General features: G+C 47.5%; 1 protein-coding gene and 1 long non-coding RNA gene across 6 annotated transcripts in view; one reads left to right on the top strand and one right to left on the bottom strand.

Annotated features, from left to right (window-relative positions):
- Positions 1–2,219, bottom strand: part of NT5C2 (5'-nucleotidase, cytosolic II) — an 89,564-nt gene extending 87,345 nt beyond the window's left edge. For 3 of the 4 annotated variants that reach the window (XM_048858154.2, XM_075131095.1, XM_075131097.1), the window contains exon 1: positions 2,132–2,219. The gene's annotated coding sequence lies outside the window, so the exon portion shown is untranslated. Of the gene's footprint in view, positions 1–1,092; positions 1,114–2,131 lie in introns of those variants that run through there. The other variant, XM_048858153.2, reaches the window with a different exon arrangement.
- A 6,757-nt stretch (positions 2,220–8,976) lies between these two features.
- Positions 8,977–12,583, top strand: LOC125640083 (uncharacterized). 2 transcript variants are annotated; one of them, XR_007357685.2, is made up of 3 exons: positions 8,977–9,552; positions 10,795–10,939; positions 12,010–12,583. It is a non-coding gene; the product is annotated as an uncharacterized LOC125640083 (long non-coding RNA). The 2 variants fall into 2 exon arrangements; XR_007357684.2 differs by lacking the exon at positions 10,795–10,939.
- The last annotated feature ends 12,250 nt before the right edge of the window (positions 12,584–24,833 follow it).

Genomic DNA, 24,833 nt, shown 5'->3' with positions numbered 1-24,833 from the left:
TTCCAAAACCTAAATTTGGAGACATCCTTCACACTTTATTTAAACAAGCTTTATTTTAAAAAATTGCTTTAAACTGAAAAGCTGCCTGACAAATTTCACCTCAAACTGATCTTTAGCAAATGCCTTATAATAGTAATGCTAGAAAAGCAAATATATTGGCACAATTTCTGATCTCAAACCTCAGCTGAAGAGGTTCTCTCGCTCTCAAAATTTTTCACCCGTTTATATCTGTAACTGTATGTAACTCCATGGAGCATTTTGGAATACAGTATATTTAGGTGACAGGATACAAATAAAAATTGTATTGTAGTATATAACAAAACTACATTTATGCTTGACAACTCCAACTGTTGTTATAAGTTCCCAACTGATCTTTTGACCTCGAGACTAGCTACAATGGAGTTCTGCTCTAGAACATGACTATTAGGATTGTTTCTCAAATATTTCCAGAGCAAAAGTGCTCAGTGGACAAGTTGAAAATGTGTGTACGTTTTTTCTAACTGCCACCACTGCAAACTCAATATGGAAGTAAAAAAAAAAAAAAAAAGCTACGTCCTCTTTCTGGCTTACAATATCACAAACAAAGATCTGCAAACATTTATACACATTTAATATTTCTCATATGAGTAATGTGAATAAGTATTTGAAGGATCAGGCCCCTAGTTAACAATTCTAGTAAGAGGAGCATGATAATACATGACCCAGAATAGAACACAGCTCCGTCTCCCAGAGCTAACAGGTATAAGAAGCAGCAAAATATATTTTAGTTAATGACAAGATATATTTTTCACTTCACAGGGGGTTGAGGAAGAAGGTGCCATTTTTACATAGTCATGAATATGAAACCCAGAACCAACAGGCCAAGTACCATCCTGGAGCATCCACATTAGAGTCAATTAAATGTAAACACCTTTAGAGGAATTCATCACCTCCACATTTTTACAACAGCCTGAACCAGATAAAAGAGAGATGGAAGGGACCTATTAAATCCCTTAATATATCAGTAGCTAATGCAGAACTGGTGTACATTTTGCAACACAACACTGCCAGAAGTAGAGGCATTAAAAAAAGACAAGTAAAATGAAAGCAAACCTGATATTTATTTGGTTCCCACCTGTCCTCTCTGGGTTATCAGTTCAAGCCTGACAGCGACCCATTTGCCAAGGCCAACTCAGTTCAAATAAAGCAAGTGACACTGAACCACCTTCTGATGCAAGGCTACCCTGAAAACACTTCCCATCCTGCTAAGTCAGTTGCTTTCCTCTATACAGGGCATCACCCCCCCCCCTCAATCCCCAGCCCCAGGGGGAAGCAGAGATGAATTGTTCAGCTGCAGTTTGGTTTGCTGGGGCGCTCAGCCCAACATCCATGAGAGGAAATAAACGACAAGGGGTTCCCGGGCTCAGCCAAGCGGCCCCCTCTCCACCCAGAAGCCAGGGTGAGCCTGGAGGCTGCAGGGAAGAGAGCCTCAGGGGCTCACTCGATTTGGGGGGGGGGGGAGGTCCTCAAGCTGGTCTCTAGCCAGTCACTGCCGGGGAAAGGGGGCACCTCTCCTGAGGTGGAGGCACCCCTCAGTAACCACGCTGAAGAGAACCCCCCCCCGGGTCACCCGTGGGGAGCAAGGATCCCCTCAGCGATAGCACAAGGGAGCAGCTCGACTGGGGCAAAAGGGGGCACCCCAAGGACAGGGGGGCGCGTGGGGGGTCCTGCCCTGGGGCACTGCCCGCGCGAGGGGGGGGGCGGGGGGGTCCTGCCCTGGGGCGCTGCCCGCGCGAGGGGGCGGGGGGGGGTCCTGCCCTGGGGCGCTGCCCGCGCGAGGGGGGGGGGGCGGGGGGGTCCTGCCCTGGGGCGCTGCCCGCGCGAGGGGGGGGCGTGGGGGGGGGGGTCCTGCCCTGGGGCGCTGCCCGCGCGAGGGGGGGGCGTGGGGGGGGGTCCTGCCCTGGGGCGCTGCCCGCGCGAGGGGGGGGCGTGGGGGGGGGTCCTGCCCTGGGGCGCTGCCCGCGCGAGGGGGGGGCGTGGGGGGGTCCTGCCCTGGGGCGCTGCCCGCGCGTGGGGGGGGGTCCCGCCCTCGGCCACTCCCTAGGTGAGGGGGTCTCTCGCGGCGGGGGTCCCGGACTCCCAGCTTCCTCACCTGCAGCCGCTCTGCGAAGAAATAAACCGCACCACAGCCGCAACACGGGGGCGGCCGCACTGCGCAGGCGCGGCGTGCGCCCCGCCCCGTAGCCAATAGACAGGGGACGTGGAGCGGGACGGAGGGGGGGGGGGGCACCCACTCCGCCAGCGCAGCCGCACACAGACCCTGCCAGGGACCGGGGAGAGTGTGCAACGCCCCAATACAGCCGCACACAGACCTTGCCAGGGACCGGGGAGCGTGTGCAACCCCCCAATACAACCGCACACGGATTCTGCCACCCCCTGGCTTAAACCTCCTGGTTCCCATCATACACAGCATCTGCAGTTTGGTTCAATGGCTCTCAACACCCCCACTATACAAATTGTTCCAGCACCTCTCCTGGAGGCACCTGGAGGGTGATCTAGGGAGTGGCGCCAGGATCAACCCCAAAGCAAATGGGGGGCTGGGGGCTGTGTGCAGAAGAGGGTGTAATGCATTCAGCCCTTTGCAGCAATCACACCCTGGCTTCACACAGTGCTTGGAGCACTCCGCCCGGATTCAACGTGCCGCTACACCTCTGCAGTTTGATTAGCCTTTTGCTCAGCGTCTGCAGCATAGTCTTTGCTCCTTGCCTTGTACGCCCCCCGCCCCCCGAACTGCAACAGGAGTGGTAGTGCAGGGTGCCCCTTCTCAGTGACATTAACAATCAGAGCTGGCGGTACCAGTCTCCCCATCCCAATGGCTTTGCAACGAGGGCTGGTGGTGCCAGGCTGGCCACCCCATTGCACTGGACTCAGGGACAATCATTTTGCCAAGTGGCTGGAGAGCTGGTTGGTTCTTTTGTGCATGGTAAATACTGTAAAATATCAAAAGCTGCATGTTCTCTGGCCTGGATGAAAGATGCGGCAGTCTGTGGGAGTGATTATGGGGGAACAGATGATACAGTAGCATGGGGTAAGTAGCGAAGCACTTGATGGGGTTGGCCATATGTACGCTACAAAATTAAGTCGACTTTATCTAATTCGACCTTGAGCCTCTGAATGACTTAAGTCGATTGTGCGTGGCCACACCATGCTCATTGTCTCCATGGAGTGCGTCCTCAGTAGCAGTGCCTGCATCAATGCACAAAGTAGTGCATCGTGGGTAGCTATCCCAAAGTGCAACTTGCCGCAGTGTGTTTTGGGAAATTTGTGCAATGCCTCATAGGACCAAAACATTGTCCTGGGAGAATAGGAACATTGTGTCGGCATCCCACTCAATGGCAAACAACTCAGTGGTTTTCGCGCCTTAAAACGCGTACACCAGAACCCCAGAAGCATGGAGCCTGCTCAGTTGTGCACTCTTGCTGTGAGCATCTCAAACATCTTGTGCATTCTCCTGCAGTATTTCCAGAGCCGAAGTAGGGTCTGCTGCACAGAACATAGCAATGTCCTGCAAGCAGCCCTGCTGCAAGCCATTGAAAAAAGCAATTCACAGTTACTACTGGCAGTCACAGAGCAGCTGCACACTGTTGAGCGCCGTTTCTGGTCCCAGAGTAGCAGCTGTGTTAGTCTGTATTCGCAAAAAGAACAGGAGTACTTGTGTCACCTTAGAGACTAACAAATTTATTTGAGCATAAGCTTTCGTGAGCTACAGCTCGCTTCATCGGATGCATGCAGTGGAAAACACAGTAGGGAGATTTTCTATACACAGAGAACATGAAACAATGGGCGTTACCATACACACTGTAATGAGAGTGATCAGGTAAGGTGAGCTATTACCAGCAGGAGAGAAAACAAAACCAAAAACCTTTTGCAGTGATAATCAAGATGGGCCATTTCCAGCAGTTGACAAGAACGTGTGAGGAACAGTGGGGGGGGAAATAAACATGGGGAAATAGTTTTACTTTGCGTAATGACACATCCACTCCCAGTCTTTATTCAAGCCTAATTTAATGATGTCCAGTTTGCAAATTAATTCCAATTCAGCAGTCTATCGTTGGAGTCTGTTTTTGAAGATTTTTTGGTGCATCATCAAAGATCTACAACCTATTCTGAAGGACGACCCACCACTCTCACAGATCTTGGGAGACAGGCCAGTCCTTGCTTACAGACAGCCCCGCAACCTGAAGCAAACGCTCACCAGCAACCACACACCACACAACAAAAACACTAACCCAGGAACCTATCCTTGCAACAAAGCCCATTGCCAACTGTGTCCACATATCTATTCAGGGGACACCATCATAGGGCCTAATCACATCAGCCACACTATCAGAGGCTCATTCACCTGCACATCTACCAATGTGATATATGCCATCATGTGCCAGCCATGCCCCTCTGCCATGTACATGGGTCAAACTGGACAGTCGCTATGTAAAAGAATAAATGGACATAAATCAGACGTCAAGAATTATAACATTCAAAAACCTGTTGGAGAACACATCAATCTCTCTGGTCACTCGATTACAGACCTAAAAGTTGCAATTCTTCAACAAAAAATCTTCAAAAACAGACTCCAACAAGAGACTGCTGAATTGGAATTCATTTGCAAACTGGACACCATTAACTTAGGCTTGAATAAAGACTGGGAGTGGATGTGTCATTACGCAAAGTAAAACTATTTCCCCATGTTTATTTTTCCCCCCTACTGTTCCTCACACGTTCTTGTCAACTGCTGGAAATGGCCCATCTTGATTATCACTGCAAAAGGTTTTTAGTTTTGTTTTCTCTCCTGCTGGTAATAGCTCACCTTACCTGATCACTCTTCTTACAATGTGTATGGTAACACTCATTGTTTCATGTTCTCTGTGTATAGAAAAGCTCCCTACTGTATTTTCCACTGCATGCATCCAATGAAGTGAGCTGTTGTTGGATCATATTAAAGAAGTTCTGTATTAAAATCAAGAATGAGTTTGATTCCCCATAGTTTAAATTCCAGGGTATTACTAATTAAGAGGTCTCTTGGTTTTTAGTACTGTTTCTCTTCCTCTATGTGTGAAACTTGCAAGCTGCTCATTTGTTTTAGTACATTCTAAGACAGAGTCTGTTCTCAAAGCAATTCTTTGTAACAACAACTACTCACACAGAGAGAGACTCAAAGCAATACTCTGTAACAACAGAAACAGCACCCAGAGACTCCCCACCCTTTTGTTGTATTCATCTCGCTTTGTTAACAATTGTGATTAAAATAGAGATAGAGGATGTATGTGGATGGATGCTTGGTGTGGATAATAACTGAATGATCAGGGAGGTGCCAGCCTAAGAATCCAGTGTCCATCGGCTGAAGAAGAGGTCAAGTGGAAATAACCAGAGGACCCCCGGAGGGCAGACTGGAATCCACCCAACAGCCTCAAGAATGGGAGAACCAAAGAACAAGATAACATCTGGCAGCACGGAGCCGTCAGGAATGTGACATCTGCTGATTGATTCAGCAACAGCATGATGAAGCAATTCCCATAGACTGGCATAGGAAGAAATTCCTATAAAAATGGACTCTAGAAAGTGAGAACTTTGGGGTCTGATTCTGCAAACCAACTTCCAGGAGCATCAGATGAGCATCTGACAAGTCTCTGCTCCCTCCTCACGTCCAGGCCACCTGGCCAGTGGCCTGGCATGAGCAACTCTAAGGCTGGTAACTATGATAACAACATTACAGAACCTGTATGTGTGTGTGTGTGTATGAATGAATGTGTGAATAAATATGAAATTGAATGGAATGCTATAGCTATAACTAACTGCTTACTATGATTCTTTCTGTATTCACAATAAATGTGGCATTTTGCCTTTTCCCCTTTAATAAAATCCTGCTGGTTTTTATTTTATTGGTATAACACTGTAGCTCACGAAAGCTTATGCTCAAATAAATTTAGTCTCTAAGGTGCCACAAGTCCTCCTTTTCTTGTTTCTGGTCCCGTGAAACAAGCACTGACTGGTGGGACCACATCATTTTGCAGGTCTGGGATGACAAGCAGTGGCTGCAGAACTTTCGAATGCGGAAGGCCAGCTTCCAGGAACTTTGTGCAGAGTTTTCCCCTGCCCTGCAGTTCAGCCTCACAAAAATGAGAGCTGTTCTGACAATGGAGAAGCGAGTGGCAATCACTATTTGGAAGCTTGCAACGCCAGACAGTTACCAGTCAGTGGGGAATCAATTTGGAGTGGATAAATCACTTTGGGAGTTGCTGTGCTCCAAGTGTGCAGGGCCATTAATTGACTTCGGCTATGAAGGGTAGCAAGTCTGGGAAATGTGCAGGACGTAGTGGATGGTTTTGCCGCAGTGGGGTTCCCTAACTGTGGTGGGGTGATAGATGGCACAAATATCCCCATCTTGGCACCAGACCAGCTTGCCAAAAAGTACATAAACCAAAAGGGATACTTTTCAATGGCATTGCAAGTGCTGGTGGATCACAGGGGGCATTTCACCGACATCAGCGTAGGATGGTCGGGAAAGGTTCATGACGCGCACATCTTTAGGAACTCGGGTCTGTTCAAAAAGCTGCAGTCTGGGACTTTCTTTCCAGTCCACAGAATGAACATTGATGACATTGAGATACCTATAGTTACCCTGGGGGACCCAGCCTACCCCTTGCTCCCATGGCTCATGAAGCCGTACACCGGCCATCTGGACAGCAGTAAGGAACGGTACAATTATAGGCTCAGCAAGTGCAGAATGGTGGTTGAATGTGCCTTTGGTCGTTTGAAAGGGCGCTGGAGCAGTTTACGGACAAGGTTGCACCTTAGTGAAGAGAAGATCCCAATGGTTATAGCTGCTGACTGTGTGCTCCATAATCCCTGTGAAAAAAAGGGGGGAAATTTTCCACAGGGTCTGGCAGTTGAGACAGATCACATGGCAGCCATTTTTGAGCAGCCAGACACCAGGGCAATAAGAAGAGCACAGCAAAGGGCACTGCGTATCCCGAGGCTTTGAAAAGCCGTTTCAATAATGAGTCACAGTAATGTGAACTGCTTGTCTGCATTGTGCTTTCCCAAACCTTCATCTGCCTTGTATCACTGTCCTTGTAAAGCCAACCCCTCCCCCCAAGCCCACTGCTTCTATCAATAAAGAACATTTATTTCTCAAATCCATTTACTTTATTTAACAAACATAAGTAAAAAAGGGGAACAGGAAAAAAAAGGTAACCTTGGGGAAAAGAGGTTGTAAAGTTGGAACGGGAGAAACATTTTCAGCTGTCAGAATAGCAGCCATGTTAGTCTGTATCTGCAAAAAGAACAGGAGGACTTGTGGCACCTTAGAGACTAACAAATTTATTAGAGCATAAGCTTTCGTGAGCTACAGCTCACTTCATTGGATGCATGCAGTGATCCGATGAAGTGAGCTGTAGCTCATGAAAGCTTATGCTCAAATAAATGTGTTAGTCTCCAAGGTGCCACAAGTCCTCCTGTTCTATTTTCAGCGTGTAACATAACACCGCATTCCAGACCATCAAAGGCCTGTGAATGGGCGCCTTCTGTTCCTTGTACCCTCCCCCACTTGGGGGAGGGTGATTCTGGGCCAGGCGATGCTGGCTGGCTGTCCACCAGGGTCTGCAGGGGGACTCTACCCTCCTGCTTCTGTTCCTGCTATTCAACCAGACGCCTCAACAGGTCTGCTTGGTCCCTCATAATCTGAAGCATCTCATCCTGCGCTGCTCGCTCGTGCTCACTGGAAGCTTTCCTGCTCTCCATGTCCATGTCTAACTGTGACGGGTTGGATCACAGAAGGCCCCTGGGGAACTGCCACCTGATGTGCTGAGACTACCTCTGAGCCCATTTTCCCTGGCGGCCTGGGACTTCAGCGCCCTGCCTGGTTGTGCCAGACACGCCAGCCTGCTACAAACACAGACCCAGGTCTGAACCAAGTCCCCCAAAAGCTGCAGGCTTAACTGAAAACAGCTGAAGAAGTGCTCCTGTTTCCAGCACTCGGATACCCAACTCCCAATGGGGTCCAAACCCCAAATAAATCCGTTTTATCCTCTATAAAGCTTATACAAGGTAAACTCATAAATTGTTCGCCCTCTATAACACTGATAGAGAGATATGCACAGCTGTTTGCACACACACCCCCCTCCAGGTATTAATACTTACTCTGGGTTAATTAATAAGTAAAAAGTGATTTTATTAAATACAAAAAGTAGGATTTAAGTGCTTCCGAGTAATAACAGACAGAACAAAATAAAATAAAATAAAATAAATAAAACACGCAAGTCTAAGCCTAATACAGTAATAAAACTGAATACAGATAAAAACTCACCCTCAGAGATGTTCCAATAAGTTTCTATCACAGACTGGAGGCCTTCCTAGTCTGGGCCCAATCCTTTCCCTGGTACAGTCCTTGTTCCAGGTCAGGTGGTAGCTAGGGGATTTCTCATGACTGCAGCCCCCTCTGTTCTGTTCCACCCCATTATATATCTTTTGCACAAGGCGGGAATCCTTTGTCCCTCTCTGGGTTTCCACCTCTCCTTCTAAATGGAAAAGCACCAGATTAATGATGGATTCCAGTTCAGGTGACATGATCACATGTCACTGTAAGACTTCATTTCCCACTTGCCAGCACACAGGTGTACAGGAAGACATACAAGTAAACAGAGCCATCTACAGTCAGTTGTCCTGGTTAATGGGAGCCATCAAGATTCCAAACCACCATTAATGGCCCACACTTTTCATAATTACAATAGGCCCTCAGAGTTATATTTCATATTTCTAGTTTCAGATACAAGAATGATACATACATACAGATAGGATGACCACACTCAGTAGATTATAAGCTTGTGATGTGTGCACGTTGCTTGTGGCGGTGGTGGTAGGGTCACCCCCGAGAATCGCATGCAGCTCATTGTAGAACCAGCATGTGTGGGGTTCAGCACCAGAACGCCGGTTCGCCTCCCTTGCCTTCTGGTACGCTTGACGAAGTTCTTTGATTTTCACACGGCACTGCTGGGTGTCCCTCTTGTAGCCCTTCTCCCCCGTTCCACGAGCGATCTTTGCACAGATGTCAGCATTTCTTCTGCTGGCTCGGAGCTTTACCTGATCAGACGCTTCTCCCCACACACCGATGAGATCCGACACCCCCTGTGCAGACCAGGCTGGAGCGTGTTTGGGCCGTGTAGTCTCCATGATCAGCTGTGCTCAAGCTGGCATGTTCCCAATGCTGATCAAACAGGAAATGGGAAATCAAAAATTCCCGGGGCTTTAGCAGGGGAGGGGCTGTTTCCTGTGTACCTGGCTACAGTGCAGCAGAGTTAAGAATGATCTCCAGAGCGGTCACAGATGAGCATTGTGGGACACTTCCTGGAGGCCAATTCAGTCGAATTACACAACGCTGCGTCTGCACTACCTCGCAGTCAGCCCATGAAAATCAAATTAAGTGCTACGCCTCTCACAGAGGTGGATTACAGAAGTCGACATTAGAGGCGACTTAGATCAGCGTAAAGGACCTGGTCGTGGAGACACATACATTAACAGGTCAGCGCAAGGTGGCTTCCTTTGACCTAACTTTTTAGTGTAGATCACTAGTGTGGGAGAGTGAGGCTGGTGCAAGCAAGGGAAGTGAAACAGGAAATCACAGGGCACTAAAAGACAGAGAAGACTCCTGTGTGTGTGTGCCGAAGCTGTCTAGCCACTAGAATCTCTCCACTGTGCTATGCCCCTTTGTTTTCAGTTTTAACCAGAGGTGAAAGTAAGCCGGTCTGGTCCGGTACGGCGTGCTGGATCGGACTGGCTTCCCCAGGCTGGCGATTTAAAGGACCCAGGGCTCCCCACAGTGGCCAGAGCCCCGGGCCCTTTAAATTGCCTCCCGAGCCCCGCTGCTGGAGCCCTGAGGTAGCAGTGGCAGGGCTTCAGCGGTGATTTAAAGTGTCCGGGGCTCCCCGCAGCAGCCAGAGCCCCAGGTCCTTTAAAGCGCTGCCCAAGCCCCGCTGCCAGAGCCCTGGGGTAGCAGCGGCAGGGCTCCGGCGGTGATTTAAAGGGCCTGGAACTCCACTGCGGTAGCGGCAGCTGGAGCCCCGGGCCCTTTAAATCGCCCCTGAGCCCTGGGCTCCAAGCCGCCTCTGCAGCTGGTAGCTCGGGGGGTGATTTAAAGACCCCGGGGGTCCCAGCTGCAGCCGGAGCCCCTGGGCCTTTAAATCTTGATTTAAAGGGCCCTGGTATTCAAAAGCCCCACCTCTTCCGGTTGAGGCCACGCCCCCTGCTCAGGACTCCGGCATACCGGTAAGTCCTTTAAATTACTTTCACCCCTGGTTTTAACTGATTTTTACTGACAAAATCCCACGTTTTACAAAAAGTATTATTTTTTCCCCAATTTTCACCCTACGTTTGTATCTTTCAAATATATATAAAAAAACTTGTTTTATTAGGAAAATACAATGCATTGCATGAGATATCTGTATTACAATAATACATTAGTCTGCATATATGCAAAGCTGTCTGTTGAAGTAAGGCTATATATTACTCTAGAAGATACACACAATAAACAAACAGGGACACATGCAAGCTCAGAAGTGCGTGCACATCTGAACATACTGATGAATCTCACGCCCACTACGTACACATTTCAAGCTGTTAGCAGACAACGGTTTAAAGATCTGACACACTAAAATGGGAAGAAAATCAAAATCTGTCCTTCCATCCACCAAAATAAACGCCAATATTTACCCAGAAAAATTAATAGTTTTTTGCACCAGTTTTCAACTGCTTTTGTTGTTGTAGTAATAAACACTGAGCCCCAGACCTGCCGCTTTCACAACACGGTGCATGAAATGCTTTGCGAAGAACCCCTCCAAGCATCTCACACGCTACAGTGGATACTTCAGCAGAGCCTGAGACAGAGACCCCTGCCATGAACAGTGAGCAGGTGTGGGGGGAGACACAGCGGGGGGGGGGTACCACGAGCTATGCCACAAGCCAGTACCTGTTTGATACCCTTCTGCAGTCTAGTCAATCCCAGCAGTTGAGCACGGGGGAGCCCAATGCTGCTGAATGCATTTTTCTTTACAATGTTTAAATTTAGAGATGGTGCCTAGCCCACCCCCAAGCTAACAAGACACAGGTACAGACGCTCCCCGACTTACGCAATCGTTCTGCTCCGGAAAGCCTTGCGTAACTCAAATTTTGCGTAAGTCGGAAACATATACCCAACCATTACGCCAAAAAAACCCCCAACCCTCCTATTTCTAGTTTACGGAACTTTTTCCATAAGCGCGGATTTGCATAAGTCGGGTCTTGCATAACCCAGGGAGCGTCTGTATTGACTCATCCTTGTTTTACTCGTACAAGAAGTAGAGATACAACAAATGGAGGTGGAGTTATCTGCTTTCCGTTCCCCCGCTGGGTTTTGGGGGGAGTGGGGAGGTCATGTGGAGCAGTTTGTTTATGTACACAGGGCCGTCCCTTGAATCCTCCTGAGAGATCTCGATGCAACTTTCCTGGAGATACTCTGCAGTCCCCTCCTGAAGGTTTCTACAGGTGGCCGCCTTGTTCCTTCCTCCACAGTAGGGCACTTTCCCATGCCACTTTGCAGTGAATTCAGACGGTACCATTGCAGTAAACAGGCTCGCACCATATGGGCTTGGGCGGCTTTGAGACGCCCACAGTAATGGGCTTTCTGTGCCCTGGTTATCCTCCGGAGTAAGGTATAAGCTCAAATCACCATTGACTGTGCAAACAGTGCCAATGTTCACTGCCATGCAACCGAAATTCCTTCCCATCACCACCCCGCCCTGGATCACTGTAATCACCATGGCTGGGCTAGAGAGGAATGCTGTGCCATGGAACTCCAAAGCTGTCATGTCAACAAGTATGCCTTATTAAAAGTTTTATAGGAATATGCAAAGCGAGTTTTGAAACTTGTCTTTCCCTTTCTCTTGTGACTATAAATCCAACGATACATCTGTCTGTTTTTATCATCTGATGCTGATGCTGCAGCCCTGCAGGGCTCCCCCTCCACACCTGCAGAATACCTGACCCTGAGGAGGAGAAAGAATAGGAATTCAGGATGACATGTTCAGCGAAATCCTGCAAGCCGGTGCTGCATCAGACTGCGAACAAAGGGCCTGGAGGGCCGACATGCCAGACAGCATGAAGAAGGAGACAGCAGACAAGAGAAGGGCCCAGGAAAAGGAGCAGGAGATGCACCTGAACATAATGGGTCTTCTCAGGCAGCAAACTCAAATGCTGCAGGCCCTGTCTGACCTACAGGTCCAAACATCCCAGACTTCCCACCCTTTGAAATCCTCAAAGAATTCCATGGAAACAGGTCCCTACACTCTCCAGTGTATATCATGTAGCATCCCGGGCTGCATCCTTACACCTACCCCTCCATGCCAGGGGACAGCAAGGAAAACTATAGCTTCATATATACTGACCTGTGAGAACCACGGTTTGTGTATGTGTCGCCAAAATGGACTCCATTTGTGCATGAAATGGACAAAAATGTTTGCTGCCTTTCCAATTTTAAAGATCCGTTCCATTAAGTTACATTAAAAGTTTGTATTGTGTGGCCTGCTTTTTGCACGTTGTTTTCCTGTACTGTTTTTGACACTCAACACATTTCTTTTTTTTTTAAATAAAGTGATTTTTATTAGTTCATAACACATATTGCAGAATGCCGAGCAGGGCCAAAGCATCCAGTATTTGTCAATGTACAGCACTACAGAACTCATGGGTTCAAGAAAACACCCAGTCTTATGTATAAATGTACAGCAAGCCTGGAAGTTAGAACAAAGCCAAGCAGGGGTCAAGAACCAGGGCCCTGGAACAGCTAGGGGCATAGCCAGTGGTGAGCTGGAGCCGGTTCACACCGGTTTGCGCGAGCCGGTTGTTACATTTTGAAGCCGGTTTAGAACCGGTTGTTAAAGGGGTGGGCAAACTCCGGCCCGAGGGCCACATGCGGCCCGCGGGACCATCCTGCCCGTCCCGCCTGAGCTCTCGGCTGGGGAGGGTCCCCTGTGAATTTTTACTCACTTGGCGGCACTCCGAGCCTTCGGCAGCACTTTGGCGGCAGGTCCTTCAGTGCCACTGAAGACCCGGAGCGCCTGAAGGAACCGGTTCTTCAGCTTCCGGCAGCTCATCACTGGGGGTAGCTGAGAGCAGAGCAGAGCCAAAGGACAGACTCAGGGATCAGAAGCCAAATGCCAGAGCCAAAGGGTGAGCCAGAGATGTGGTTGGAAAGCGGAGCTGAGGGTTGCAGCCAGATATCAGAAGCTGAATGACAGAGCTAATGGGTGAACCAGAAACATGGTCAGGAAGTGGAGCCAGGGTTTAGAGCCAGAAATCGTAAGCCAAATGCCAGAGCCAATGGGTGAGCTGCGGCATGGTCAGGGAATGGAACTGGGGATCAAAGCCAGGGGTGTCAAGGATGGAAAAGGGTAGGAACTGAAACAGGTGCCAACAGGCTGGGTAGGAACAGGAGCAAGGGCAGGAGCATGCCCAGGCCGGATGGGAGCAGCCACAGGGAGCAGGAGCGAGCGCAGCTGCAGCATGGGATGCATTGAGCAGCCAGTGAGCTCTGTCTCTGCTGGGTCAAGCTGTAGATTAACTCTGCCCCTCCACCAATCAGGAAGTGCAGTCAATCAGGATCAGCTATAATGCCAATGAGTTGCTAGGAGACTGACCCTGCAGCCGCTGGCTCCCTGACACAATGCAGCTGTCGTTCCAGTGTCCCTGCGCTGTGGGGTTGGGGCGAGCTCAGCACTCAGATCCAGGAACGTTCTGCAGCCACTGCTCGTCATCTAGGGTGACCAGACACCAAATGTGAAAAATCAGGACGGGGGTGGGGGTAATAGGAGCCTATATAAGAAAAAGACCCAAAAATCGGGACTGTCCCTATAAAATCAGGACATCTGGTCACCTTATCATCATCCCAAACTTGCATTACGCTGCGATCCCACGAGTCAGTGCTTGTTTCTCGGGCCCAGAAGTGGCGCTTCACCGTCCACAACGACTCCATGAACGCCACCAACGACCCTGAACGGCTTTTCACTACGTTCCTTAGTAAACTGTCCTGGGAGAAACCGTCGCGTCCCCCCTTTTTGTGTGGTCTGCAAATACCCGAGGATAGGGCATCCTGTGTTCGCAACATTCATGAGAACAGTGCTGAGCTCTGCAGGCGGCATGCTTCTGTCAGAGAAGGCAGATACTGCAAAACGCCACATAGGTTCGTGGGATTTTTTTAAAAAAAGGTGCAACAATTATGGAACATGGATGGCATTATAGGATGGAGAAAGCTGCACGCTGGGAACTTGAGCCCTAGTTCTGAGAGATCCCTGCGCAACTCATTTTTACCTCACAACACACTGCAAAATTTCCCCCAAAGGCCCGGTGCATGACACGCTGAGATGCCTACCCACAGCGCACCACACTCTGCGTCGACACAACCGTTCCTGGTGAGTGCGCACAGTGCCGATGCAAGCAGCCAAGTAAGCGTGCACGCAAGCAATATACCAATTTCAGTGGCTGTACCCTGACACAGGTAACTTGTGTTGACCAAAGTTTGTCGTGACCAGAACAGGGAAAGAACTGAGCCCTTTCTTTTATTTGAGATGATTATTCAGGCCAATTTCCTCTCCCCCCGCAACACTGCATCTCCCACACTCTAGACTAGGGGGATCAGGTTTGTAGGAAGAGGCTTCCCAATGTCAGTGAGCTCTGTGTGGAGAAACCTTCAGAACCCCTTGGGCTCGAATTGTCACTGGGGACAATGGGGGAGGCAGATCAAAAGGACAAGAACAACGTCAATACAGAAAGAATATGTCTGTATTTAGTGTTGCCAATAATGGAATCGCTGTGGCAGCAACAGTGATGGATGCTTTGGAAATGTTCATAAATAAAATAAAATGACAATACATATTAGACTGTATATGTATTTATTATTGGGCAATACATGAGGTTAACCTATGCATCTTACAATACATGTGACACGTCACTGCTTTTATCCTAGCCAAAATAAATGCTATCTGCTATTGTAATATACCTAGATTAACCTCACATACAGCCCAATATTAATTAAAACAGCATAACCTAATACTGATCATTTATACTGTATTTGTGTCATATGGTATCTATATAATGAACAGGCTAGATAAATGCTACTGTATGACATATATATTGTTCCAACTGATAAAAGCTGCAGAATTAGAAAGGAAGAAAAAAGGTTTGATAGACACAGATGTGGGTGCTATTTGTGTATTCATGTGAATCATGATTTCTGTTCTGACGTTTACCTTAGTGGGTGAGCAGAGCACTAGAGATCATGCACAAGTGATACAGTCATGATGTGATCTGTCCATCTCTAACCCGAGGGAAGATCAATGTCATAACAGAGATCAGTCAGAATTTTTGTATAATTTTTTGTATCATAGAATCAGGTAGGTCTGGAAGTGACCTTGAGAGGTCATCTAGTCCAGTCCCCTGCACTCATGGCAGGACTAAGTATTATCTAGACCATCCCGGACAGGTGTTTGTCTCTTAAAAATCTCCAATGATGGAGATTCCACAACCTTCCTAGGCAATTTATTCCAGTGCTTGACCACCCTGACACTTAGGAAGCTTTTCCTAATGTCCAACCTAAACCACCCTTGCTGCAATTTAAGCCCATTGCTTCTTGTCCTAGCCTCAGAGGTTAAGGGAAATAATTTTTCTCCATTCTCTTTATAACAACCTTTTATGTACTTGAAAACTGTGATCACGTCCCCACTCACTCTTCTCTTCTCCAGACTAAACAAACCCAGTTTTTTCAATCTTCCCTCATAGTATTTGCTTTATTTTTTTTGGTCTCTGCTGCCTGATGGCATATTTCCGGTTCCAAATGAGGCGTGTGGTTGACTGGTCAGTTCATAACTCTGGCGTTCGTAACTCTGAGGTTCTACTGTATGTAAAAAAAACCATTTCAGACAAAAGTGTGAAATTCAAGTCGGCAGTGTCCTTTCTAGCTACTTATATGGCCCCATCATGGTAATTTCTGAGTGCACCTTTCAGTGATGTCAGTTCCCCAAACGATAAATGCCGTGGATGTTCTTTATATGCAGGTGTGTGTACGTGTGCACATGTGTGTCTTAGTGCATCACATGCATGGGCGCAGACACACGCAAGTGCTTATAGTGACAGGGCTGGATTATGACATTCTGAGGCCTAAGCGGTGTCAAGTGTAAGAGGCCCCATACCATAAAAAAAAAATTCTTATTTTCACAGAAAGGACATTGAATTTATAAACATGAAAGCTTTATATTTGAATATATATACAAAGGCAAAGTTGTAAAAATAGAATAATAATCTAACTAAAACACGTCTTGCAATAGGTCTGTTTACATTATAAAATAGTTTCAAATTAACATATTTTCGTCTAGGATTTCTTAATTAGTAGATATGAAAACTTTATATCTACAGCAACACAAAAGCAGTTACAGTTACACAGACCAGCTTACTTAATGGAAGCAGTACAACCTGCAGTATGTCTGTTTCCACATCACATTAATTTTAACACTGAAATTTAAAATATTTTCTTTCATAATTTTTGGAGAGCAAAGTCACTGATGCTGTCCTCAAATGACAAGCTATGGAGTTTGTCACTTTCGATGGACAGAATGCTTAGGGCAGATTGATTTTCTTGCAGCATTTTCGAGGCAGACATCTCTCTTCGCGTTCGCTTCTCTATCCTCGGTCTCCCCCAGGACCACTAATTAATCTCGAGTAAACACCTCAGACGCACAGAGTGACAACAAGCTATATGCATGAAAGAGAAAGAAAGAATTTACCAGAAAAAAGACTGGTAATCTCTAGATAGGCATTGAGAAAGTGAGAAAAACTAGCCTATATTCAAGCAAATATAATGAATATTATAGGCTTTAATAGCCAATAAATCATATATGCACATAGTTTGAAATAATTTGCTCATCAGGTACTCAGAATATTTTGATATATATGTATATCTTCCTTCACTTCCCCCAATACTCTCTATTTATCCTTTCATCAGCACTCTCTGATATTTACTGGGAAGGTTCTGGAAACTGATGGAGGGAAGCCAACACAAATTTATCCTCCTCAAGAAAGGTCGACTAGACCCAAGTCCATAAGACGATCACCTGCAAATTCAATCATGTGAAACCTGGATAGCCCATGAAGCAGAAAGCAGCGTGCACACTAAAATACACAATTGTACATATGTACAGATCCAAAGAAGAAAGAACACACTAACACTTAAGAAAATGAAGAAAAACAGGACCAAAGGCACTCTACAACCAAGTGTTCTGGAGTGTAAACAAAAGATGGCGGCCGTCCGGCTATTACCAGCCAAGGGGGAAGCTATACATGACGTCACTCCTAGGTCAGTCCCATACGAGTCCCACAAGCATGGCAGGATGGCTTCACGACACTGCCATCTCCGACCTCACTTTTTCCCCCAATTTTATTGGCAGTGAGATTATTTATTTATTTAACTGATTGACGAAGGCACGGTGAGAATTTTACCAGTCGCAGCTGGCCAACAAAACGGTGCCTTAGGAGACTGATAACAGACTTACTCACAGAAATACTAATTTTACAAGTGCAAATTATATTTTTTTCTCAGCCCTGGCCTCCTGCCTGTCAGCAATGAACAACTAGTGAAGGGTAACAGTAGGGTAAGAGTATTTGTGTAGCCAGATGTGAACATTTTTGTCATATTTGAACGAAAATGTCAATATTTAGAGAGAATCTTCTTTTTCCCATATCTCCTTTATTAACCGATTTTGTGCAGCTAACCAGACACTGACAAACAAGGGTTTCCAGCTGCCAAAGCTCTCCAAGACTTCAGAAACAACTGGGCAGCTAGAAGCAGTCCCAGACTTAGAACCTGCTTGCCAAAGGGTGGGGACAGCTCTTCAAAATCGGGACCGACACGGCCATTCCTGCAAGTCTCTTTACATGCTAGAAACTACTAACTAGCATCATTTATTTCCATCTTGTCCAGCTTGAGCTTCATCCGGCTAGCTCACTCACCCCCAAATCCCAGTGCTGGCCATACACTGGGACAGCAAGGAAGCTGCGTCATTGGGATAACATGGAAAGCAGGGGCAGCGTTGCAGGTCATCCACTCAAATGCCAGAGCACCCCCCAACTCCCTTAGTTGCCTCACATCCATGTGGGGTAGAAGGGGAGACAAAATGAGCCCTGAGACAGAACCCCACACAAGAGAACCCAGGGGGCAGATGAGCAATCGTGTGTGCGTGCGGTTTTGTGTGCGTGACTCTGGGTGTGTGTGTGTCTGCAAGTTTCTGTGTGTCTATGTTTGTGTGCCTGTCCCTTTGTGTGCTTGTGAATGTGCCTGTGTGCTTTTGTTTGTGTCTGCATGGCTTTGTGCATCTTTGTATGTGATGATCTGTGCGTATGTGAGTCTGTGTTTAACTATTGCAGGGGTAGGCAACCTATGCCACGCGTGCCAAAGGCGGCACACAAACTGATTTTCAGTGGTGCTCACACTGCCCGGGTCCTGGCCGCCAGTCCCAGGGGCTGTGCCGCTGGCCTGGGGTACTGGCCGCTGGACCCCTTTCAGCTGGGGTTCCGTCCGCTCAGCCCGCTGCTGGCCGCTGGACTGGGGGGCTGTGCTGCCAGCCTGGGGTCCCAGCCGCCGGCCCAGGGCTCTGCAGCTGCCCCAAGCTGTGTCTCACTGGCCCCAGCCTGGGGCAGTGAGGGGTGCACACAGGGGCAAGAAGGGGCACAGCTCAGCACCCCCACCTTAAAAATTGTTCCAATGCCACTGTGCTGGGATATTTTTAAGTCCTGATTTGCTGCTCTCATCACTGCCACGCCACGTGGACCAGCGCGCTGCGTTTGACGTTGAGATTAGAATGTACGTGCAAGAACTGGAATCAGAATTTTCTGACAGATTTCAAGATTTCCGGCGATTTGGCCCAATGCTGTCTTTTCTAATTAAACCTGAAAAGTTCAACGAAAGTGACTTGGATTTGTCAGTATTTCAGTGGATGGGGGTTGAAGATTTCAAAATGCAGCTCATTCAGTTATAAAGCTCAGAATTGTGGGCATCAAAGTTTGGAGATCTGCAGAGCGCATTTGAAGCTACCGAGAGAGATCATGGGGCCTCTATTCTGACCTGCTGGACGTCCCTGCCAGTGAAATTTAACTGTTTGAAGAAAATTGCGTTTGCAATGCTTTCAGCATTTGAATCCACATACCTGTGTGAGCATGTATTTTCACACATGAAATCTGTCCTTTGTCCCTTTCGGAGCTAGTTAACAACTTATCACTCAGAAACCCATGTGCAGCCTAAAGTATCCAGATACATGGCAGACACTGGAAAACTCGGCAAGGAAAAGCAAGGGCACGGATCACACTAAACTGATAAGATCTGCATTTTAATTTAATTTTAAATGAAGCTTCTTAAACACTTTAAAAACCTTATTTACTTTACATACAACAATAGTTTAGTTATATAATATAGACTTATAGAAAGAGATCTTCTAAAAACGTTAAAATGTATGACTGGCACGCGAAACCTTAAATTAGAGTGAATAAATGAAGACTCGGCACACCACTTCTGAAAGGTTGCCGCCCCCTGAACTATTGTGACAGACCCAGACCAGTGGGTACAGGGGTCTGGTAGAAGGCAAATATACTGGCCACGGGATGAATAGTTTTCTGTTCCCTGAGTGACCAGAGCAGGGGCTGCCCTAGAGCAATCAGGATCCTGCTAGAGCCAATTAAGATAGGCAAGCTAATTAAGACTCCTGCAGCCAATTAAGAACTTATTAGAATCAATTATGGCAGGCAGGCTCATCAAGACACCTGGTTAAAAAAGGACCTCCCATCAGTTAGTGAGGGGGTGCGCAAGGAGCAGGCGTGCTGCTGGAGGACTGAAGACTATAAGTGTGATCAGGCTTCAGGAGGAAGATCCTGCAGTGAGGATAAAGAAGGTGCTGGGGGAAGGCCATGGGGAAGTAGCCCAGGGAGTTGTAGCTGTCACGCAGCTGATACAGGGGACATTGTAGACAGCTGCTATCCACAGGGCCCTGGGCTGGAACCTGGTGTAGAGGGTGGGCCTGGGTTCCCCCCAACTCCTGATCGGACACAGGAGGAGTTGACCTGGTCTGTGAGAAACACCAGAAGGGAAGGCCTAACATGGAAAGGGATCTGGCCTGTCCCCGACCCACTACGTGGGACACAGAGACTGCAGGGGTTGTTCTCCGTTTCCCCCATGCTGGCCAGTGATGAGGTTAGCTGAGTGAATGGCAGGTTTGAGCCTCTAGCAGAATCGGCCAAACTGAGGGCTGCCATGAACCTCTGAGGAGAACAAATCCGCCAAAAAGCGCAGGACCCACCAAGGCAGAGGAGGAACTTTGTCACACTGTGTATCTATTAACAGTGTGTTTGTATATATGTGTGTGTCATTTTGTATGTTCATTTGTGTTATACTTATCTTTGCTTCCAGTATCACTGATGCACTAAAGGTTTTGCTTGGCATAAACACAACCCCCAACCTTTCTTTTCCAAATGGTGTCACTTGCTTCTGTCTGTGCCACAGGAAAGCTGCTGGCAGCAGCTGAGCAGACGACACTTTCTGCCTTCATCACTCACCAGTTCTGCAACCAGGGGAGGCATTCCCCTCCCACGTGACTCTTTTGCACTGAAGACAGGTGGTGAAACGTGAAACTAGAGCATTTGTTTAATGGAGAGTGCTGAAAATTGTATGAGACAAGCATGTCCCATTTGTGGTACACGTAACTAAGAGGCAGCTTGCCTTTTCATCACAAAACCAGACACTGAGCAGAGCCAGAAGGATTGCAGCTGGCAAGACAAACGGTTTAACAGGTGGACCTTGTACAATGAGGATCACAAAGATTTAAGGTACTTCCTATTGTTTCTGCATTGTGAGGTCCAAAAGAGATGGAACCAATTCCATCCCTGGTGCAACTCAACAAATCTCTCCAGTGTATTTAGCAAGGTAATGGTTATACCATTGTTCTATGCGTATTGCACCTTTAAATGTCTAAGGATTCAGCTGTCTATAAGGGCAGGAAGCTGCTTTGTGTTCACTTTGGTACAGACTTGCACAGAGGAAAAGGGGAAGGACAGGTGTCCAAAAATATACTTTTGGATGCCACGGTAGGTGAGAACACTGGGAGAAGACTATGTCACTCACCATAGAGATCTCTGGCCCAATGGATTTGCAATCCACTCCCAGCTGGCACCTCCATTTTAGCTAATAACTGCTGTGTTCCACCCCAGAAACAGCTGCATTTCAGTGGTGGGTGGAGTGATCCATTTATATTGCATATCACTTCCCTCCCTCACGGGGGTGTTGTGAAGCTCAGCTAGTTACTGATTGCAAAATGCTGTGAGATCTTCAGACGGGCTATAGAGGAGCAAATAGATTTACTTGCAAAGAGATGTTATCAGCAAGCAATTCAAATCAGCAACAAGTCAGCCTGTGACGCGCAGAACAACCTTAACGGAAGGTAGCAGTTATTCAACATAGGGGAAATCCAGGGAAAGTGCCCGGAGCCCAAGTAACTGGGTTGTGGGATCATCTATATCCATATGGGGCTGAGCAATGGAACCCTCAGCCCCAGCCCACAGCAGCTGGATGGGAAAGGTAGAAATAGCAGCCACAAGCCACTATTACCCTCTGGACGGTTCACAGACCCTCCCGCCATGCTTCCAGCCTGTCCCATCACACCTCCTTATCCCTCCTGTGTATAGTCCGCCGCTAAGCTGTTCTCCATGATCCAGCAAGGGGCACAGAGTCCCGGTGTCTGTGCTCTCCCCAGACTGACTATTCCAGGCTCTTTCCCCAGAGTTTTGGGTCATCTGTGTCTATGGGGGTCATCTGTGTCTATCAGAGTTTGGCCCACAATTGCGGAGGCTATAGCCAGTATTTACTACCTTCCTCTGAAGTTTCCAACAACACTTTGCTCATATAAGCGCTTTGGCACAGGAACCTTCTTACCGTTACATATATGTACTGTGCCTGGCGCAATGAATCCCCCGTCCTTGCTGCAATACAAATAAATAACAACTATAACATTAGGCAGCTTTTATGTGGGGCTCTCAAAGATGATCTGAGCTTTTCAGACTTGGACTCTGAGCTTAGAAGAACCAATAGCTTGTTTTCCATTATAAACTCTGCTGCTATAATAAATTGCAATGCTTTCGATTGCTCTAGCCCCTTCCATCCCAAAGCACCTTAAAAATTGTGATCCTGCTTCTGCAATTATATCCATTGGTGTGGACCCCTGCTGCCACTGAAATCAATGGAGCTCAGTGTGTGAACCATACTGGGTCAGACCAATGGTCCATCTAGCCCCGTATCCTGTCTTCCGACAATGGCTGGTGCCAGAGGCTTCAGAGGGAATGAACAGAACAGGCACTTATTGTGTGATCCATCCCCTGTCATCCAGTACCAGCTTCTGGCAATCAGAGGTTTAGGGACACCCCGAGCATGGGATTGCGTCCTTGAACATCTTGGCTAATAGCCACGGATGGACCTATCCTCCATCAACTTACCTAATTCTTTCCTGAACTGAGTTATACTTCTGGCCTTCACAACATCCCTTGGCAATGAGTTCCACAGGTTGACTGTGCAGTGTGTGAAGAAGTATTTCCTTATGTTTGTTTTAAACCTGCTACCTATTAATTTCATTGGGTGACCCCTGGTTCTTGTGTTATATAAAGGAGTAAATAACACGTCCTTATTCACTGTCTCCGCATCATTCATGATTTTATAGGGCTTGGCTACACTTGCGAGCTACAGCGCAATAAAGGAGGCCCGGGCGCACTAGCTCACTCCCTGTCCACACTGACAAGGCACGTAGAGCGCTCTGACTCCACGGCTACAGCGCTGCTGGTACTCCACCTCGGCAAGAGGAATAAAGTTTGCTGGAGCGCCATGGTGCCAGTGTGAGCGAGGTGTTGCATTACTGCGCTCTGATCAGCCTCTGAAAACGTCCCATAATCCCCTTAAGTGAAGTGGCCACTCTTGTCATTGTTTTTGAATCACTGCAGGAATGCGGATATGCCCTTTGAAAGCTCTGTTTCTGACAGCCAGCTGCTTATCTGCCCCGAGACAAAGCAAGCCATTAGTGTGCAATGCTGTGTGTGAGAGAGAGAGGTGGGAGGGAGGGGGAGTCTGCTGCTGTCTGAACTTACAAGACAGCACGCTGACATGCTCTCAGCCCCCAAAACCCACTCTCTCTCCCCCCACATACACACAACACACTCCCTGTCACACTCCCCTCCCCCCTGCATTTGAAAAGCGCGTTGCAGCCACTTGCATGCTGGGATAGCTTGCCCATAATGCATCGCTCCCAATGCCGCTGCAAATGTGGCCACACCAGTGCGCTGTCAGCTGTCAGCGTGGACAGACGGCCGCGCTTTCCCTCCTGCGCTCTCCGAAGGCTGGTTTAACTCAAAGCGCTCTACATCTGCAAGCGTAGCCAGGCCCATAAACGTCTCTCATATCCCCCCCCTTGTGGTATCCATGCTGGATGATCTAATTACAGGGTTGGGACTTAAATCCATGCAATGCCAGTAAAATGCAGCCACTGCTGGGGTGGAAGGCTGTGACTGGCACACAGCACACTGCACAAAAGAGATGGGAAGGGGGGAAAGGGGAAATTTTGGACAGGTACAACAATGCAAACCACTACCCTTATAAAAGTCTCAGGGGAAGCTGGAGGTCCTATCTCTTCTGCATAGACTTTAATTTGTAAGACTTCAACTGTGCATTTTAACACATTCCTTTTTCCAGACTGCGAAGAGAAGTAATACTTTTGAAATTGTTTCCTCATCATATTCAGACATGTCACATACATATCGATATTTGTACATCTATCATCCAGATATACGTACAGCTATTTGTTGTTGTTGCTATCTACTAAGTAACTACATATCAGTTTTCAGAGGAACAGCCGTGTTAGTCTGTATTCGCAAAAAGAAAAGGAGGACTTGTGGCACCTTAGAGACTAACCAATTACCAGCAGGAGAGTGAGTTTGTGTGTGTATGGGGGTGGGGGGGATGTGAGAAAACCTGGATCTATGCAGGAAATAGCCCGACTTGATTATGTAAAGAGTTGTCACTTTGGATGGGCTAGCACCAGCAGGAGAGTGAATTTGTGTGGGGGGGTGGAGGGTGAGAAAACCTGGATTTGTGCTGGAAATGGCCCACCTGTTGATCACTTTAGATAAGCTATTACCAGCAGGACAGTGGGGTGGGAGGAGGTATTGTTTCATATTCTCTGTGTGTATATAAAGTCTGCTGCAGTTTCCACGGTATACATCTGATGAAGTGAGCTGTAGCTCACGAAAGCTCATGCTCAAATAAATGTGTTAGTCTCTAAGGTGCCACAAGTACTCCTTTTCTTTTTACATATCAGTTTGGCACTATATATAATGGAAGAAAGAATTCCTTTCTGTGAGATCCACCGGTCAGAACACTTGTCTGCCACTCCTGCCTCAGTCAATCCAGTTTGTTACAGAAGAATCCTTGCAAGAATACTCTGTAGAAAACACAGATTTGCTCATTGGTAGCAGCTACAGGTTTTACATTGAATGGATTATTTCCACCCTTTAACTCCTATAAGCAACATGGAGCCAAATTCATCACGGGGTTTAACTCCATTGACTTCAGTGGGGTTATACCAGGGCTAAATTCATCCTGGGCATGTGTGTGCAACTCTATGCAACGATTCTGGAAATTTTCCAGCTGTTGATCAGCATAAATGGATGATGGCAAAGGGGTGATTTTTAATGTGCTTCTGTTA

The sequence above is a fragment of the Caretta caretta genome, chromosome 7 (genome assembly GCF_965140235.1).
Source record: "Caretta caretta isolate rCarCar2 chromosome 7, rCarCar1.hap1, whole genome shotgun sequence".
Lineage (NCBI taxonomy): Eukaryota > Metazoa > Chordata > Testudines > Cheloniidae > Caretta > Caretta caretta.
Note: the sequence above shows the minus strand (reverse complement) of the source record. Positions and strands in the feature narration are given on the sequence as shown.